Source organism: Rhamphochromis sp. 'chilingali', assembly GCF_963969265.1.
Source record: "Rhamphochromis sp. 'chilingali' genome assembly, chromosome: 7".
In the NCBI taxonomy this organism is placed as follows: domain Eukaryota; kingdom Metazoa; phylum Chordata; class Actinopteri; order Cichliformes; family Cichlidae; genus Rhamphochromis; species Rhamphochromis sp. 'chilingali'.
The window spans coordinates 31,875,365-31,895,747 of NC_137934.1; the positions used below are offsets into that span (position 1 = coordinate 31,875,365).

The window sequence follows — 20,383 nt, forward strand, 5'->3', positions numbered from 1 at the left end:
GAGAAGACACAGCAGATGCATCCTACTAATACTGACAGGACCAGGAGACTCCAGAAACCGAGCAACTTCTCTTCAGTGCCATCCTCTCCTGTCACCCTCTCTGCCCGCAGCTGAGTATGGGGTGGAGAAGGGCGCAGAGAAACCCTTATTACTAATTTGTATTATAATTCAATTTTCATGAAATATTCATATTCAGTATTGGTCCTTTTATATTATAACCACGTATCCACCCAGGCTCATGGTGGGGCAGGGCTCTGTCCTGGGATGCTTGTACACCTGACCAGGTATCCAGTCTGTCAGAATTGTTTTCAATATTTGGTTCAAAAACATGAGTGACAACAAAAATCCAACTAGGATTCTTGCATATGATGAATGAAGTCTGTCTTTGACTGTATTGTCCAGCTGATCCATCAAACCCCCAGCAGGTGAACCTTATTCATGACATAACACGGCAACAATGTAAAAAATGAAACAGCAACAGTCTAAATGTAAAGTGCATTCTAAACTCCTCTTCAATAAATCATATGCAAAGAGTCATTCAGGACTGTAAAACGTGAACTACAGAACCCAGAGTCTTCATCATTAAATCTCTGGTTGCTTCATTTTTCTATCCTATATCAGATACTTTAAGGTTAGGTTAGGTAAACTTGCATTCTCATGGTGAGGCAAAGTGCTTTATGTGTGTGTGTGCGTGTCATGAACGGCTATAAAAGGCCTATAATTAAAGAACAAAGCGGGGTTTGAGTCCGAGTTGCAGCAGACTGTCACTACTTGTAAGTGGAACGCAGCCTTCCTACGGCGGACAGCTAATAACAGGAATCGGACGCGGTCCACCCAAGTCCACAGCAACCACCATAGCAACCGCCTAGCATGACCTTAAAAACACATTCTGTCTTCATAACTATCAAACACGTGAAATGATTTGCAAAGTGTGAAAGTGTTACAGCTGCAGAGAGCTATGGCGGTATCTTTGGAAGCTGTTTGCATAGCTAAGAATATACGATGTAACCATGGAGACAGTCAGTCACGTGAGCTAGCGGTGCATGTTTACTACAGTGAATAAGGTGATTGCGTGCACAGCGTCCACACGCTGCAGAGGGTAAAGACATTACTTCAATATTGTTTTATATTGATATATATTTGCCTTCTGTTCACCATCACCTCAGGTTCACCATCACAGTTTCAGCAGACAGATGCACACTGTCTAAATATCAACACATTCAAAAACTCATGTCTCAGAAATAAGCACAGCTGTTCATGTTTGTCATTAGAGTTTTATTTGTAAGAAAATTATGAGCTTCATATTGTGCATCAAATAAAAGAACATTTCACAACTCTGAGTCAACAGAAACAGGTAACAGAAATGTCTCTAATGTAGACATGTACAGTGTAGTGTAAGCATTAAAAGATCATAAAGGAAACACTAACATTTATGTGAAACTAATTGTAATAAAAAATGAACAGGTAGTTTATAGATGTAAAAGAAAGAATCTGAAAACAACACTTTTTTGGTCTAAGTGATCAAAGTAGAAAACAGAACTGATGTTCAAGAACAAACCGTAGCTGCACTAATATTACACATCTCCATTGTTGTGGTGAACAGACATGTTGCTTTTAAAACCACATGCAGTGTGTGACCGTGACTGTTCACTGAGACCATGAACGCCACTTCGCTGAAGCATTCTTCTTCTTCTTCTTCTAAATTGGAAGCAGAAGGAGCACGAGCTGCTTTGATCTACTGAAAGGAAAAAGCAGAACATCTGAGCTGAAACCATTAAGACAGGAACAATCATTCAATGCAGTGTCTCACGTATCTTAGCCTGTTACAACTGTTGATACAAGCTAAATACGGTTAACACACAGTGTCAGGGAGCTCCAGTGTGGGAACTAGTGGCTTTAGGTTTGTAGTCATTTAACTTTCATCCATTCATTCATTTAATTCAGGAGGAAGAAATGTCAGGTTGATGCAGGCTGGTTACATGCATTTGGTCCCATGCTGTCTTTAACTAAATGACTTGGTTCATTTTATGGCTGGGCTGTATGTGGGGTTATATCATGTTATTTGGGCAGGAGTACCTGTCCCCTGTTAGGCTTAGAAAGTTTCTCCATAAGTAGAGTTTCTAACTCTTCTAGCACATCTGTGGCTGACAGCTTTTTGGTGGCTCTTTTTACCCCACACTGGTTGTGAGTGTGTAAATAGCCCCACTAGTTCTTTTGGGTTGCAGTTAACTTGGGAGGAAGAGGTGGGTCTGCCATGACTAGATGAATAACAATTATCTGGGATACATAAATTTCATAATGCATGCATATATCTCTATAAACCTGCCTGAGGGCTGCCATTTTTTACATTCAGTTATTTCTTTGTTGAATCTAAATAATGAATGTGTTACAGTTAAAGTGACACTGGTCAGTGTAAATGGCTCATTGGGACACAGAAACCTTTAAATTAAACCCTTTCACCTGATATCGAGTGTCAAACAATATCACAGCTGTAAACGCTGTTTACAGTCAGAATTTATAAAACTATGATTGTAAATAAATTCAAACAAGTGAGCTTTTCTCTTTGTGCTGAATATCAACACTGTGATTTCTTAGACTGTAAGCTTTACTTCAGCACAACCAGTTGTAGAAGCTACCACTCCAAATGTCTTTGATAACAAGACAAAAATACCTTTTCAGTACACGGCCTGAAGTTCTTCTCTGACATCTTCTGACATCAGCTTTGTCTGCTGGTTTGAAGACAATAAACCACAAAAAAGATGATTTAGTCACTTTGTCTGTGTCATGCAGCTCGAATGTGTCGTGTAACGATGTTGAATAGCCGTCGTTATCCCTCTGCTGTGTCAGTAGGATTGTACTGTACAGCATCTCATTGATATGTGAGGAATGCTAATGTAACACGATAACAGACTTACATCATTAAAACATAAAGGGCAGGAGATATTTAGATATTTTTATATTTATATTACATTTTATAGCTGACGGATATTACTAAATAGATAGAATTTACTAAATAGCTGGATGAACATGAAAAATATGTCTATAATAACAAATGACCATGAGAGCCAGTAGAATTAATTCAACTGGACACTCAAAAGACGTCCTTAAATGCTCTTTAAGTGGCAGAACAAACGAACAAACAGTTAATCGCTTACTTGAGATGAAATCTGCTCAGCTACTTTGAAAACAGCTTCTAACTGGTTCCTCCTTTAACAGGATGACTGCTCAGGGGTAAGGCCATCATGCAGTCCAGCAACCTTTATGGTTCTGCTTTGATTCACCAGGAACTATTAGGGAAACCTTCCAGTGCCTCCTGTGAAAGACACAGACATAAACACACAAATATTTATTAACATGTTCCACAGTCTTCCAGTTTGATTTTCTCATCCTGTGGACAACAACGTACATGGATGCAGGTTTATTGTTAACTTTTGTAAAGTTTATTTAGTGAACATATCCAGCTGCAGCTCCACTGTGATCCTGAACTGGATAAGCACTTAAGAAAATGTGTCAATAAATGGACAAACATCAGGGCCCTGTTTCAGGAAGCCGGTTTAGAAAACTCAGAGTGAAAAACGACACTCACGGTTGAGTAACCCCGAACTGTCCAACTCGGAATATTCGGTTTCAGAAAGGCTGATAACAATTAGTTCAATCAACGCGGAGTTGCGTCAACCCCAAGTGAAGCGCGCGGACGAGGATACATAAAGCCCTGATAAGCGGAGCACAGATTAAGCGAGTCACCATGGAGACGGAGGGAAAGAAGGCGCGGTCAATGTATTTCACAGCGCTTGAGGCCGAAATTCTGATGGCAGCATATGCCGATAACATGCAAATTCCGCGGAAAAAAGTAACACAGCCACAGCTGCAAAAGAAAGGGAGCATGCATGGCAAAACATAGCCGACAGAGTCAATGCGTGAGTGTTAATTTAAACATTGATCTAGGGATTTCCACCCATTTAACACGTTATTTTATTATATTTGATTTTATTTGTTATTTTATACATTTTATTTTGTGATGTGATGTGAGCGCAGGTGCAACCCAACAGGCCCCAAACGTGCCTGGCAGCAAGTAAAAATGAAATATAAAAATATAGTCCAAACAGGTGGTGTAATTGTATTATGAGCCATAGTGCTTGGTCTGTTTGTCCCATGTAAATCAATTGCAGTTAGAGGCTACATTAATTTTCTTTCTGTAAGCACTTATTGAAATTATCTGAGCACATTACAAGTACATATTTGCTTACTCTGTATGCTCAAATGTGGCCCGTTATAGCCAACAGAAAAAAGCGGAGGCCCGAAAAACAGGTGGGGGTCCTCCACCACCACCACTCACAGAGGCGGAGCAGTTGGCCCTCAGCCAAAACAGTGGGCGCCCTGTGGCCGAAGGCATCTCTGCGGGGACATCCTCTGAGTCAATAACCCCGCAAGACACAAGTGCCTACATAAGGGGTAAATTCAAAATAATACATGATGTGCATACATCCTTTCTTCACAGTCACCTTTGCAGTGCTACTCATTCATTTGATAAACTCTTTACCATAATGGATTATTTTGTAGTGAAGTTATTTTCCTACTGATTTTGCCTTCCCTCAGTCTTGGTTGTCTTTGAGAGCATAATGACAATGAAGTGTAAGGTGCTTGGTATGTTTGTTAATTGCCATTTGGTCCCTTGTAAGTTATAAGTGACCTGTATAAACCTCATATTCTATCAGTTGATGGTGGTGGTGTACTGCATCTGGTGCAGCCTCCTGTTGAGCCAGACCAACATGCAGTTGTGAGTAATACTCCACAGATTATATGAGTTTACAGTAGAACAGCAATGTTGTTTATTTCTTTACTACAGGAAAATAATGAAGAAACATTGACAGCTGTTACAGAGGAGGAAGCAACAGAGACACTTTATGAGGTTTACATCTTTTAATACTTTGTGTACAGGAAACACAGGCGACCAATAAAGCCAGTTGAACAAAAAATCTGTTTATTCTTCTTTCAACATGTTGAGGTGATGGGTCAAAAGAAATGATTGTGACATATGGTGTCTCTGACTGCACTTCCATCTTGTATGTCCGTGGGAGGGTCAGGATGTTCATGGTTTGGATCACTGCTGATGTCTGGTTCAGAAGGACAGTGTTCTCCTCTAATTGTGGCAATGTTGTGAAGAATCACACATGCCACAATAATGTCACATGCCCTTTCTGGGGTGACCCTGAGTCTTTGCAGGCACTGGAACCGGGCCTTAAGCATTCCGATAGTCATTTCAATTCTGGCTCTTGTCCTGCAATTAGCCAGATTATATCGCTGCTGTGGGCCCGGTTCAGGGTCAGGGTAAGGGATAAGCAAATAGGGTAAACATGGATACCCCCTATCACCAAGCAAGTAGCCAGTGAACTCTCCTAAGACAGAAGGATACACTTCAGTTCAAATGTCCCTGAAGCAATTGGTCTTTATATATTTTAAAGTATTCTCAACTCACCATGTCCAAATTTTGTGCTCAGTGTACATTCACGGAATATTTGTGAGTCATGGACAGAGCCTGGCCACTTGGCTTCCACATTTGTGATAATGTTGGCAGCATCACATATGATCTTCACAGTGCAGAGAACACAAATTAGCATCCATTACTATAATGAAATAATTTGTTAGTTTGAAATGCTACAGGGAACTATGTACCTGTACATTAATGCTGTGGAAAGACTTCCTGTTCACATAGTCTCCTTCATTTACTGAAGGAGCAATGATTGGAATGTGAGTGCCATCTATACAGCCAATCACGCCTGGGAACCCTGAAAATAAATGTAAAATTTAAGTAGTAGTTCAAGTATCACCACATCATGAATTAAGTTTTGGTCATCCTGATACCTGCAATTTTGTGGCATCCCTCTTTGATATATCTTGTGGGTCTATGACCGGGGAACACCACAGACGAGTACAGGAGACGTTTCGGTGCAACTGTAACATTCCTGACTGCCCGACAGACGGTAGCCTTGGAAACGTGCTCAGCGTCACCAATATTATACAGAAAGCTCCCGTTTGCAAAAAACCGAAGTGCAATACAAATAATATGTACAGAACTGAGAGCATGTCCGCGATGTGTCACATGCGTAATATATGGCCTGAGGATGTTATCCAAATAACTTAGAGATTGTGCTGAAAAACGGTAACGTTCGCACAGAAAATCATCAGGAAATGATAAAATGTCCAAACGCGCTCTGATCACTCTCTCCCGGCGGAGAGCTCTGCAGAGAATTTGTGCTTCAACATCTACTGGCTCTTCAAGGAAGGGGCACGCCATGTCTGACACTTCCTACTGTCAGGTTTCCGACAAAGGGGCGGAGACAGTCAGGGTTAGTTGTAGTAAACCTGCTAGGGGGCAGGTTAGCTTCACGGAGTGTGTCGTCATAGTGACTCACTGAGGCTTCATCTGAACTCGCTTTGTGAAACCGAAAACCCAGAGTTTTCGTTAACTCAGGGTATACTTACTCAGTTTTTCCACTAAACCGGCTTCCTGAAACAGGGCCCAGGTTATTATATTTATCCAAACAGACGGGACCAATAATGCTTCACTGAGTTAGAGACTTTAACAGACTCTTCTATGCAAGAATGTCTCGTGCTGATAGACCTGCAAACTTGACAACAAAAGTTTTTCAGACTACATGTAGCTGTCCTCTACGTCAGCTCACACATTTAAATTCATGTCACACTTGTTATGATATTTTGATACCACGGTTAGCATTTACAGAAGATTGTTTTATACAGGAAAACTGTTACTCAATAAGGTCCATCTACTAGTTGTTTTTCTCTTTCTCTGTGACCCAAGAATTAATGTGTAGGACTCACAGGCTGGTACCTCAAGGTCGAAAACACCACAGAGATGAGACCACTTCCTTACTCCCATCCTCCCTTCCTTATCTCTTAGAAAAAGGCTCGTTAAAGGCCAGGTGGTTTGTTTCAGAATTCACTAATGAAAGAACTCTGTATTCTGTGTATTTTGCTGGGATGATCATAAATTGTAGCTGAGCTGATAAACTACACACAGGATACTTCTTTGCTCACAAGGCAGGAAGACGTTTCCTTATTTGGTCTGTACTGGTTTGAACTGAGAACTTGCTGACACACGAACCTTTTTTCATCTATATAAACTGCTGTGTATCAAATAAACCTTTGAGTCGATTGGGAAGGCAACCTAAAGCAGTCTCTGTTTTCTTGTTCTCCCAAGCTGCTCCCGAGCTCGTACTAACACGCTGAATGGCATACCTGAGTGTTACTTTAAATAATTAGGAATCTTAGAAGGAAAGGACAAAACTCTGCTTATCGCTCACGCCACGGAGGAAACCCGGGACGGCAATTTCCTTCAATTTTGGTGTCAGAAGTGGGATCCGCTGACAGAAGGTAAATATGCGTCTTTCATATTTATATAGAGACCATATTATACCTCTCTCAGTGATCGATCCATAAAAAAAACGGGATATGCTGACGAAGTTTCACTTAGTGATCCAGAGAGATACACTGACTGACTTCCTCAGTCCCCGAATAAAGTAAATTAACCCTTGTGTGGTGTTGGTGGACACAGGAAGTTGCCTGTTGTCTTGAATATTTTAATTTTGTTTAAGTTGCTCACTCAAAAGAGTGACACAGGAAGCTGCCTGTTGTCTTAAATACTTCTCGTTAAGTGAGAAGTTGCTCAGAAAGAGTGACACAGGAAGTTGCCTGTTGTCTTAAATACTTCTCGTTAAGTGAGAAGTTGCTCACCAAAGAGTGACACAGGAAGTTGCCTGTTATCTTGAAACGTACGTTAAAAAGTGAGAAGTTGCTCACTCACAGAAAGCTAGTAAATAATTAAATTTAATTTTGTTAAAAAAAAAAAAAAAAAAAACGAAAGAAAACTGAAAACGGGTCTCACAGACCCGATTACCATACAAGGGTTAAAAGCAGTAAATTAAAAGCAGAAAGACACAGGAAGTTGCCTGTTGTTTTACGAGAAGTTGCTCGTTAAGCGAGAAGTTGCTCGCTAAGTGAGAGTTGCTCACACAAACAAAAAATTGCTAGCAATAAATTTAAAGTGACCTCAGCTGTGCCGCAGCGAAAATACTAACATAAATCCTTCAAGCGTGTAAACCCCTCTGGAAATCACTGAACATGGGTCAGAATAATTCAAAGACCACAGACAGGTCCGATAAAAAATCAAAATTACCTGTAAAACCAAAAAAAATTAAATTTAAAGTCTCAAACAACAGCTCAGTACGACTCCCATTTCCAGTTACGTGTAACCCACGTCCACGAATCGGCGAAGACTTCCATGATTACGTATCCAGAACATGCGGAAGTGCTTATGTGACTGACTTTGTTTACAACTTACGGACTGTGAGTACAATGCATTCTAATCTCTTTTCGGAGCCTTATCCCGAACGATTATCGCCAGAAACCAGGTCAGTAGAAATGTTGAATATCATTTGTGATAAGAAAAGTAGTCTGCTTAAAAAGTCCTGTAGAAAATATGATAGAATGCCGCGACGTGATGCATCAAATGTTACCGCTATGGACAAAAGGACCGGAACCAGGCGTAGATGCTTTAACATCAAATAAAACTAGTGCAGGCTCCAGCATAGAAAATAAATCTACTGCGGGAAAAGCTAGTCTTGCATGCAATGCATTCCTGGAGTAACCGAGTCACAACTCATAAGAGAGATAGGTGAATTAGACCCAAAGCATGATAAAGCATCCACAACTGCAGAGTTTTTGTGGGTAAATAATGACAAAATCACCAATTTCTTTAAGAATCTAAAGAAATTCCTGCTAACAATGTCCAGAGACAAAATTGACTTAAATGCAATAACTATGTGTAAACAGAAGCCTGATGAATCTATCCTAGTATTCATAAAACGCTTTATGCACTGTTGGACAAGCTAGAGGTGCAAATTTAGCTCAGTTTTCCAGCAGCCGCAGACACCCAGAGCAAAAATGAATTTGTGTATTTAATTTAACACAAAGTGTGAAATGTTTGCTGACACTGATAACAGCTTATGTTTTCTCTGCCCTATGTACCGACATGATGGAGAAGGAACATCCTCTGTGTCAGCTGGACCCTCAGCAGAGAATGAACTCAACATCCTTTTTGTCCGGTACTCTATGTCACACACTGTGCCAAAAAAACGTGTACAGACGCCACTAACAGGTAATCCCATGACTGGGAGCCACACTTTTGTTTCTCTCACACTTTTCAACAACATGATAACTGCTCACACAAGTGAAGGTCAAACAGTGATTTTGTCACATAACTCAGACATAGGTTATGACATAACTACACCATGTCGTCACATAGATCTAACCTATCCTATCCACTGTACTATTTCTGCACTTACGTTGCCAGCTGAATACCAGAATATGACATTGTGGTCTAAAGGTGAGAATGATGTAGGATTTATTGACTGTATACCTTATCACGCACAGCTAAAAAAAAAAAACAATAAGCCAGTATATGTCAAGCAGTATCCCATTTCTGTCGAAAAAGCCTCAGCCCTAGATGTCATCATAGGAGATTTATTGACTACAGGAGTAATAAAGCCTACAGTATCTCCATATAATACTCCTGTCAATCCTGTGCCAAAGCCTAACAAACCTGGCGTATGACGTTTCATACAAGACTTAAGGCAAATTAATGCAGTCAACATTCCTCTGCCACCTCTCGTTTCAGATGTTCACAGCATATTGACATGCTTTGCATACACACTTTACCGTGGTGGATTTATGCTCCGCTCCTTTTTCTCAGTAAGACACACAGCCGTTATTTGCATTCACACATAGAAATAAGCAGTACACTTGGACTCGTTTGCCCCAAGGCATGATAGACAGCTCTGCTGCTTTCTCAATGGTGCTTCACTCCTCCAGGGCTGCACCCTGATCCACATGTGGATGACCTCCTCCTCTGTGCTGAAAGTGAAAAACTGTGTCAAACTGCTACACACATGCTTCTCCAGCACCTCCAAAAGACTGGCCACAAAGCATATGCAAAGAAAATGCAGTACTGTCAGACTTCTGTTCAATATTTGGGATTCACACTGTCTCACGGAAAACGTTCCATGACTGCAGACAGGGTCAAAGCTGTGACCTCTGTCCCTCGTCCCACTACACAGAAGGAAATGTTGTCCTTCCTGGGCATGGTGAACTATTGCAGACAGTGGATACCAGACTGTTCTTTTCATGACCACATTCTGCGTGACTGTTGTAAAAAAAAGACAAGCCTCCTCGAATACTGTGGTCCACAGAAATGACTGCCTCTTTCAATGCATTACAGGGAGTGCTGACCTCCGCCACTCAAAGGTGCTGCCTGAATTGTTCAGGAATGCCGGCCTGCCTGAGGGCAGTAGCAGCTTGCTCTATCATGATAAGGGACTGCGAGAAGCTCACACTATCACATGACACTATTCTACACACCAATCACCAGGTCACGACCATTGTAGCAAACATAACTAAACAACATATGCAAATCTCACTATAAAAGCGAGCAGCACACCTGATTCGCCAGCACATTTATTGATCCTATGCTGTGTTCTTCTGACCGACAGGATGGCTCAGACAGGCTTGACGATCATGACTGCATGACACGTATACAGGAATCCACAGCACCACGTCCAGATTTAGAGCAAACACCTATCCCAGACTCAGCCACGGTTTATGTGGACGGGTCCTGTTCAAGGCCGAATGACAACTCATTTCTTTGTGGCTATTCAGTGGTGACATTGCCTGACATCATACTAGAGGCTCACTCATTACCATTTCACTCAGCACAAAAAGCAGAGCTCATGGCTTTAATACGCGCCTGTGAGCTACATTTGGATAAGCATGTGACGATTTACGCAGACAGCCGCTATGCATTTGGCGTTGTGCATGACTTTGGCACATTGTGGAGACAAAGAGGATTTAGATCTGCTGATGGAAAATAAATTGCTAAATTCTGATTTTGTTCAAAGACTTTTTCAGGCTATACAGCTGCCATCGGCCGTTGCAGTTGTAAAAACGAAAGGACACAGTACAGCTGACACAGACGAAGCAACAGGTAATGCCTTAGCAGACGTGACAGCCAAGGCTGCAGCTGCATCACAGCTCCCACCTCCGCAGGAAGTATTATCTGTGCCCCTACAGCTGTCACTTGTTACACTCCCAGACTATTTAGACACAAATGTTGATTTAAAATTCATACAAGAGCGAGCCTCTGCATGTGATTACACCTATTGTGAGAATAATGACTGTACCTTAGATGACAGAGATGGCTTATACAAAATCTTAAGGGTTTGATTGCCCTCCCATATTCCCTGATGCCAGTCCTTGCCCGACATTTTCACTGTGTGAGTCATGTCGGACAAAGAGGGGTAATAGGGGCAATAAAATTAAGATTTGTAATTGAGAAAACATTGCATGCAGTAAAAAGCATATTAGCAACCTGTCTAACATGTGCACGAACTAATGTAGGAAAATCAAAAGCAAAACATCAGCATTTACCACAACCAGATTTTCCATTTCATACATTACAAATTGATTTTACACATATGCCAGCGCAAGGAAGCATCAAGTACTTACTGGTAATAGTGGATCAATTTAGTAAATGAGTAGAAGCTTATCCAACCTCAAAAGAAACTGCAGAAGTAGTCTGTCAAAAGTTGAGCAATGAAATAATACCCAGATTCGGAATACCTCACCAGATTAACAGTGATAGAGGATCTTCATTCACATTAGAAGTAATTCAAAAGTGTGCTAAAACTTTAATGACCTGGGTCAAATTACTTACTCAAGTCCTGTGTGAGATTAGAATGACTCAATCTACAGTAACCAAATTATTTCCATTTGAAATAAGACTATTTCCAACACCATGGTCAGCTTCCAGAGGGGCACCGCTAGTAGAAGGTGATGTATATTGCATTGTCCACTGATGTTCACAACCTGGTAGAAAAACTGAATAATAACTATCAGAAAGTTTGTCTCTCTCAGCCTTTCCCCTCCACAGTTCCACCAGTGGAGACAAGGAGACGCATGTTGGAGAAGCCACTAAAACCAAGGACTCTCTGGGAGGCCGCGCGTGTTCCAGCCCCAGACTGTACTGGCAGTGACGAAGAACCAGCATCCTTACGGACGGACAACCTCAGTGGATTCATGCCAGCAGGGTTAAGACCAGCCCAATCGGACCATCTCAGGCGTCGGATCAAGCAGACGACATCTCCGGCGAGCCAGCGCCCGGAACTAGAGCAAATAAACACACACGGGTAGATGACATCTCAGGCGAGCCAGCGCCCGGATCCAAAAGTTACATACACACACGCAATCACTGATTAACACACAACGTCTGAAAGAACAACAACAAGGTACTCAAACATCCAGCAGGAACAGAAAGCCAAAAGTACCACATGATGTCTAACCTGATAAAGCCAGACTCATTCCATCCTGATAATGGAGAAAATGAAATGCCCATTGTCATCATACGACGCTTATTCAATGTCTCTCGAACCTGGGACCAGGCCAGAAGACGACTGAAGAACTGTCTTTCTTATATATTTAGGTTATTTATCACATCTATCGCATTAACCTTAGGATTTCTCTTTGCTATTTTGTATTGTAAACTGCAACCATGTTCACATTTTTGCAGGTCATATTTTGCTGACGATACCTCATGCTCCATTTTGCAAGACACCTACTTAATGCACTCCTCACGTTCCCTAAAATCAGTAAATAGCAACATAGACGCCACTAATAAACCATCTTATGCGCCCTCTAGAACAGGAGCTAACGCCTGGTATGAAAATGCCAGAACAGCCGCTCGTGATTTAGGAAACAGTAACTGTTATGTCTGTTCAAAGGCTAATCCAGAACAGGTAATAGTAGGATACCCCATATCCGGTTTCCCCCTCACTGAGGGACTAGAGAAAATCGGTGGAGATAATGCTCTCCTTAAAGACGCTTTACAGTTGACTCTGAGCCCTCTCGACTGCCTACTTAGACACACACACACACCAACTAACCCTGAGACTCCATTAGGCGAATTATTGAAGTTATCTAATGACACCGCAGGGACCTGCGCCCCAATGAAACGCCCTAAGACTAGGTTAAAACCCTCACTGCCCTTAGGACAGATCCCTCTCCATTTTAATACTAGTATGATATGTCTGCGCAGACTAAAGTTAACTGGCCCAGACACACACATAGATTATACAAAGGATAACTATACATTCTTCTCTGACTCCCCAGGTGCACGCTGTAATGAGACATGGCTAGCTGTCTCTGTGGCTGAAGTTTTATCATATCTGGAGGAACACACACACAGTTCAAGTTCGAGCAGAGACTCGATCATTGTTCCCCCAGAGGGTGTATTAAATGACACTGACTGGGGGGAGTTAGTTAAATCACACATGGTCACGCGCCTGACCAGACCAATCCCACATGCTTATTGGATGTGCAATAATACCCTTAGATTAGCTTTACCTGTTAATTGGACCGGTACCTGTGGTCTAGTAACCGTTGATGTATGCTGTACTTTCATTCCCAATAATACCGCCCCTAACGGTTCATTCACACAAGCTATGAATAAACTTGAAGCATTGCAGATAGAACTAATTGCCAATACAGGCCACGGTCAGTGGCTACATAAGTGGCTACAGGACACGTTTGGAAGATGGAAGGAACTAATTGTAGCCTTTGTAACCGTTGCAGCATGTTTTTGATGATTATTGTCTGTTGTGTGATACCATGTATACGCTCTCAGAATTTTTGATATTAAGCTTGCTCGAAGGACCAGTTACAGTTATGATTTATCTTTATATTATGTTATTACATTCTGTCTTTATACTATGTTATCATTTCATGATAAAAGGGGAGAACTGTTATGATATTTTGATACCACGGTTAGCATTTACAGAAGATTGTTTTATACAGGAAAACTGTTACTCAATAAGGTCCATCTACTAGTTGTTTTTCTCTTTCTCTGTGACCCAAGAATTAATGTGTAGGACTCACAGGCTGGTACCTCAAGGTCGAAAACACCACAGAGATGAGACCACTTCCTTACTCCCATCCTCCCTTCCTTATCTCTTAGAAAAAGGCTCGTTAAAGGCCAGGTGGTTTGTTTCAGAATTCACTAATGAAAGAACTCTGTATTCTGTGTATTTTGCTGGGATGATCATAAATTGTAGCTGAGCTGATAAACTACACACAGGATACTTCTTTGCTCACAAGGCAGGAAGACGTTTCCTTATTTGGTCTGTACTGGTTTGAACTGAGAACTTGCTGACACACGAACCTTTTTTCATCTATATAAACTGCTGTGTATCAAATAAACCTTTGAGTCGATTGGGAAGGCAACCTAAAGCAGTCTCTGTTTTCTTGTTCTCCCAAGCTGCTCCCGAGCTCGTACTAACACGCTGAATGGCATACCTGAGTGTTACTTTAAATAATTAGGAATCTTAGAAGGAAAGGACAAAACTCTGCTTATCGCTCACGCCACGGAGGAAACCCGGGACGGCAATTTCCTTCAACACTTATTTCTGCTTTCCCATTTTATAACTATTACTTACATTTTGATTAGATACCTGGAGTTTGTAAATGATCAGATTACATAATTGGAATACAATGTATCCAATTCAGGGTCGCGGGAGGATGAAGCCTATCCCAGCTGATACAGGACAAAGACAGGCTGCCAGTTTATTGCAGGGCTAACACGATATGTGTAACAGAAAATCCACTTAAATGTTTGATATTTCTTAGGGTTAGGGTCATCATAATTATGACTATTATTTAAAGGTTTCTTTATAAATACATTTTGATTTTTTATAACCTCTAAAATATAAACCTGATCTATTTCAGATTCTGACCTCTGACCTCACTGCAGCTCCCTCTTGGAAGTACGTCTGCTTCTTGTCTACCCCCAGTGTTGACCGCCTGCCCTTGATATCACGTACTGTACCTGAGGAACAAAAAAGGACAAACACTTGCCTTCATTTAAGAAGTACATTCATACAGAGGTAATCTATGGAAACACACTAGTTCAACCTTTGGGAGAAATCAGTTCCTGTGAAACATTTCTGTAAATGAACATCATGTGGAGAATGAATGAAATGAGTTCTTCAGGTGACTCAGCAGTCGCACACTGACAAATGAAATCTAGTTAAACTATTAAGCATATTTGCTCTTCTGAAATCTGTGTTAAACAACAACAAACATAAGTTAGTAACAAAAATACAGCTGAGTAGAGGCTTTACAAACCACCAGCAGCCATAATGCTAAATTTTAATCTTCAAATGTTTCTGAGCCGTCTTCAACCTGCTTTTAACACATTAAAGTCCCACAGTCAATGCAGCCTGACTCAATCCTAGATGTTCAGCACACAGAGACACAGAGGTGCCGTTTAAAGTTTAGTGTTAACCTGAGTCACTGATCATTTGCAGTATTACAGAGTCTGGCAGTCTTTGCATGATGTCCACGTCACTGTAAGTTTCTAGCTGACTCTCAGGTGTGACAGGTGTGCCAGCAGGAAAGAGTAATAATAGCCTGCATCCTGAGGTTTGTCATGCAGGATTAAAGGAGCCAGGCTTTGTTCACACAGCTGGGATTGTATTTTACACTGACCCTGGGTCAGTATAAGTATCATACAGTTTAAACGAAGCACTGAAACTTGCACATATTTATTATAGATGCACTGAAGCTAATCGAGATATTTGCTGTCAGTCTGTGGCTGCGATTAATCACTTTACTGGAAACTTTATTAACTAGTAACTTCATCAGTCATGACAGAAGCTAATATTTCTGTGCTAACATCGTTTAACCAGTAACAGCTTTCCTCCAATATAAGCTAACGTTTACACCGTAACTTTAAGCTAGCACCATAAAGACGGTAAAACACGTAATAATATCTACAAATGCATCTTAAAGCTGTTATATTAGCACTCGGTGTATTACTAACATAACCACATTAACATTACTGACACTCGCTGCCTTTTAATAGTCATTCTATAAATGCTGTCCGTTTAAATGGTCTTACCTGTAAACACTGCATATCCACCGGATTGCAGCCAGAGTGGATTCTGGAGTCTTCCACGCTCCTGTTATTGATCCTCCATCTGGATGGATGAGAACAACCTTCTGAACAATCTAGCAGGAGATGGCCCATATCTATGGGACTGATTTGTGCTAATAACGCCCATTGTATGGACTGATAACAGCCGAAGCGGGTGAATAAAGTCACCCAGTAGCTAGCTGTGCCATTACCCAGCATACATCACTCCCTCCGTAAATGCAATAAACCATACAAAAGTATCATTCTACCTGTTTTTCAGGTAGTTGTTTACATTATATAATTTATTGTGTTCTGTATACGTCACTACAATGTGATTTGGAAAATGTCTAAATATACCGACAACAGGCTCTTCCGCAGCAATCTCTTCAATCGGAGGACCCTTCACGTCAATTCCCGACGCGAGGGGGGTACCCTGCGCGTCCATAAGTGCAGCAGAGGGAGCCTGACCATACATCACACGTTTGACGAGTTGGGAGTGAGAACGTGTTGTAATAACTATAACTTTAATCTCAGCCAAACCGATTTACTCAGGAACAAATAAAATACCACAAAAAGCCAAGCAATAACATTTTTAAGTTATCTAAGTGACTTATATATGTTTAACCTGAGTAGCGAAAGACGGCGGTGGGTTTGAAAATGATTTGCTGGGAGTCCGGTGTTCTCACGGCTCTAGTGAGCCATGCCCTCGGCTAGCTATCGAGCTAGTGGGTAACAGACGTCTCCGAAAACGTCGGCGCACTTTTGAAAATATGTGGTGTCTTGATAAACTGAGCAGATATTTGAGGTTTACACAGCTACATTCTCGCCTGAAAATATGTTAAACGTTTATTTTGTGACCCAGAAAGAATAATAAGAGTAATATTAAAACTAACTAGCTGCCGCCATTGTTGGAAACTGAGCTGGGCACCGCTATGAATTCTGGGACAGAGCTACTTCTTCTTCTTCGGGGTTTAACGGCAGCTGGCATCCTTGTACATCAGCCCCGATTTGTAGACGCTGTGCGCAGAGGTTCATAAGCAGACCCGACAATTTCCTCGTGACGTCCTGCCACTTGCAAATGTGCCAGAAGAAGCAATGGAGTCAGCAGAGTCCACGTAACATCTTTAAAGTGCAGTGCTGCCATGTGTTAACATCTGAGACTTGAACATGAAGGACTGAAATAAATCTTTAGAGCATTAAACTGCTGGTGAACTGGACATTTTTTGTAGGTATCTCAAAAACTTTCAGTAGGAGAGTCTGCACTGTAGATACTGGGTTTTATTAAGAGAATGCAATTGCAACAATAACAAATTGAAAAGATTTTTTCATTCCCTGTAATGTATGGCTGCTGAGTAGCCACACCAGACATGCACACAGGGTGACTAGATCACAATAAGCCGCATGTCGGACTTTTCAACTCTTGCTAGGTAAACACAATAAGAATAAAGGGAAGTTTTCACTCCCCCTTGTTATTTCAGCTGCGGTTCTGTCTGGTAACAGTCTATAGGTTTGAGTAAGGATGTATCCATAGGTCTTTTTGGAGCACTAGCTGACAATTTATGAATCTTTAGCCAAATATCACACAAATATACTGTGTCGCTTCACACCATTTTTTCTCTTATGTGAAACTGAAAAATAACTCTATTTCTCAGTATATCTGTCATCTGCTTTGTGGTATTTTCCACTATATTGCGTAGAATGATATATTTGTTCATGATAAAAGCACCAACTTTATATGTACTGAGGAAAATCCAGTGTTTAGAAAGGTGGATGTCCTGCAGAGCCTGTAAAATGTGGGACATTGGTTCAAGATGTGGGAGAGGGGGGAAAGCATAAAAATGCTGTGCAGTCCCCCTTATAGAGGGACATCTGATCCCCCAACCTGCACATCATGAAGTATGAAGTAACACCAGTAACACAACACCTTATGGAGGTAAACCAATGTGTAGACAGTGATGTGCAAAGCTGTTCATAGGAACATCCTCCATCCATGGTGGTGTAATCTTTATTCTGATGCTGAATTGATTGATTTATGAATTTACTGTAAACATTTCTTACATTTTTCTTATTGCAAGCAGACAAACCTGTCCCGGGATTGTTCCTGCTCCTCCCCTTCATTTTATAAACACCTTAAATCAAACTCATTCCATTTTATATATTTTTTATTTTAGGATGATGTTTTCATACAATCCTCTACATCTGCATCAAACCAGGCTTGTCATATACAACCTGCTTTTAGTCGTATATATTATATCTTTGAGCAATTGCTCAGCAACAGAGTTGGACGTGCGTGCAGTCTGTGCTCAGACAGGTGACTGCTTGCACCTGTCTGTGGTAACACTGTCATGCACCATCATTAACAGTCTTGCACTATACATGCAGTGCGTATATCATATATTGTGGCTCTATAAAAAACTATTTAGATCACAAACCTGTGTTTTGTTTGTTTGTTTGTTTCTTTCTTTCTTACTACTATTGTACATCAGTAAAGTGCAGGAGCCCATTTTTCCAACTAGATAAAAGTCTTATACAACCCAAGAAAACAGCTTAACCATGAATCACACTTTGTAATATCTGTGTTTGGCACTGTCATGTATTTTTAGACTCATATGTTTAATAACAAATATTTTGGCTTGTGTAGTAAGGAAAGTACAGGGGATATAATGTAGTGTCCACAAAGAATTGTGCCAATGACCTAGCATGCATAAAAACAGGACCATCACTAATCCACAATACTTTGACTCTGTTCATGTTACAGCATTGTGTATTAAAACGTGGGTAAAAACTGATGGTTACAAATGTTTATTTGTGTGTTTGTAGTTTCCTGGGGAGATAAACTGGATTGCATTTTTGTTGGGAACTGTTATTTCAACATAACGGAGTCCAGTACAGCACGTCCCCAACAACTGGAACCTCAGTAATAATAGAGCCAACACACGAAACAATAAAATGCAGAAAAATCTGAAAAAACGTCCTATTAACGTTGAATATGAGCTAAATATGATATTGTAGTCCATTCGTAAGAGTGTTTTGTATTGTATTGTATTGTTGTATCTTTATTTGTTTCAGACATATAAAACAAAAAACAATATATACACACTACATATATTTTCATTTACAGATACGAATATATATGTAGATATACACACACACATGTATGTGTTCAGATAAACAAAAAATATATAATGAAATAAAACAAAATCGTCTGACATAATGTAACAATGTTTGGTCTGAAAAGGAGTAGGAAGAAGTATGAACATACTTATTAATTCCTACCCCTGCTCAACATCTTATTGATCCCACATAATTCACCTAATTCCCATCATCACATACTCCACACGATACACGAGGAGAACCTATATAAACTTGGCTACCGTGACTGATATAATTTGGATATAATTTGATATTTTTATACATACAATGGGTGATCATCTTTATCGGTATCATATTCTTCCAAAATCAGTTTTCGAAGTTTTTTCATGAACTTACTAATTCCTGAGCATTGCTGTAGATCTATAGTAAAACTATTCCACAGTTTTACCCCATAAATAGTGACACAAAAGGTTTTAACCTTTGACCGTGCTTTAAGAATCCTTAGATTCAATTTCCCCCTCAATTCATAGTCTCCTTCTCTGTCATAGAACATCCTCTGTATATTTCCTGGTAACGTATTGTATCTGGCCTTGTACATAATTTTTGCAGTTTTATATTTTATAAGATCCATAAACTTCAGTATTTTTAATTTCAAAAACATGATGTTAGTATGGTCTCTAAATCCTGCTTTATTAATCATCCTGATTGCTTTTTTTTGAATTTTACATATTGGTTGAAGTGCAGTTTTATATGTGTTTCCCCAAATTTCCACACAGTATTCCAAATATGGCAATATAAGTGAACAATAAAGTACCCGGAGTGATTTGGAAGGCAAAAAATATTTAACTTTACTTAGTACGGAGATGCTTCTTGACAGTTTGGCTTGTATATGCTTTATGTGAGGTTTCCAGCAGATTTTGTTATCTATTATCACACCCAGAAATTTTGTATCCGAAACTTGCTCTATTTCAACATTGTTTACTAATAATTTTGCTCCTGCATCTTTTTTACAATTTCCGAATAACATAAATGTAGTTTTTTCCAAATTTAATGATAGCTTATTTCTATCAAACCATGTTTTCAGTTTAATCATTTCTTGTGTGACAATTTCCAAAAGCTGATGTAAGTTCTCTCCAGCACAAAAAATATTTGTATCATCTGCAAATAGAATAAACTGTAGTATATCTGATGTTCTGCATATATCATTGATATAGAGGATAAACAGCTTTGGTCCCAATACTGACCCCTGCAGAA

At 40.3% G+C, this 20,383-nt stretch overlaps 1 protein-coding gene and 2 long non-coding RNA genes across 4 annotated transcripts in view; 1 reads left to right on the forward strand and 2 right to left on the reverse strand.

Annotated features, from left to right (window-relative positions):
- Positions 1–20,383, reverse strand: part of LOC308399730 (multifunctional protein CAD-like) — a 54,911-nt gene that overhangs the window by 19,245 nt on the left and 15,283 nt on the right. The window lies entirely within an intron of this gene.
- On the reverse strand, positions 1,266–20,359 carry LOC308399733. Its single transcript, XR_013972247.1, has 5 exons — positions 16,022–20,359; positions 14,856–14,947; positions 3,156–3,313; positions 2,672–2,729; positions 1,266–1,738 (listed from the first exon to the last, which is right to left on the reverse strand). It is a non-coding gene; the product is annotated as an uncharacterized lncRNA (long non-coding RNA).
- On the forward strand, positions 6,712–14,513 carry LOC308399071. The gene is made up of 3 exons (XR_013972072.1): positions 6,712–8,429; positions 9,062–9,175; positions 9,695–14,513. It is a non-coding gene; the product is annotated as an uncharacterized lncRNA (long non-coding RNA).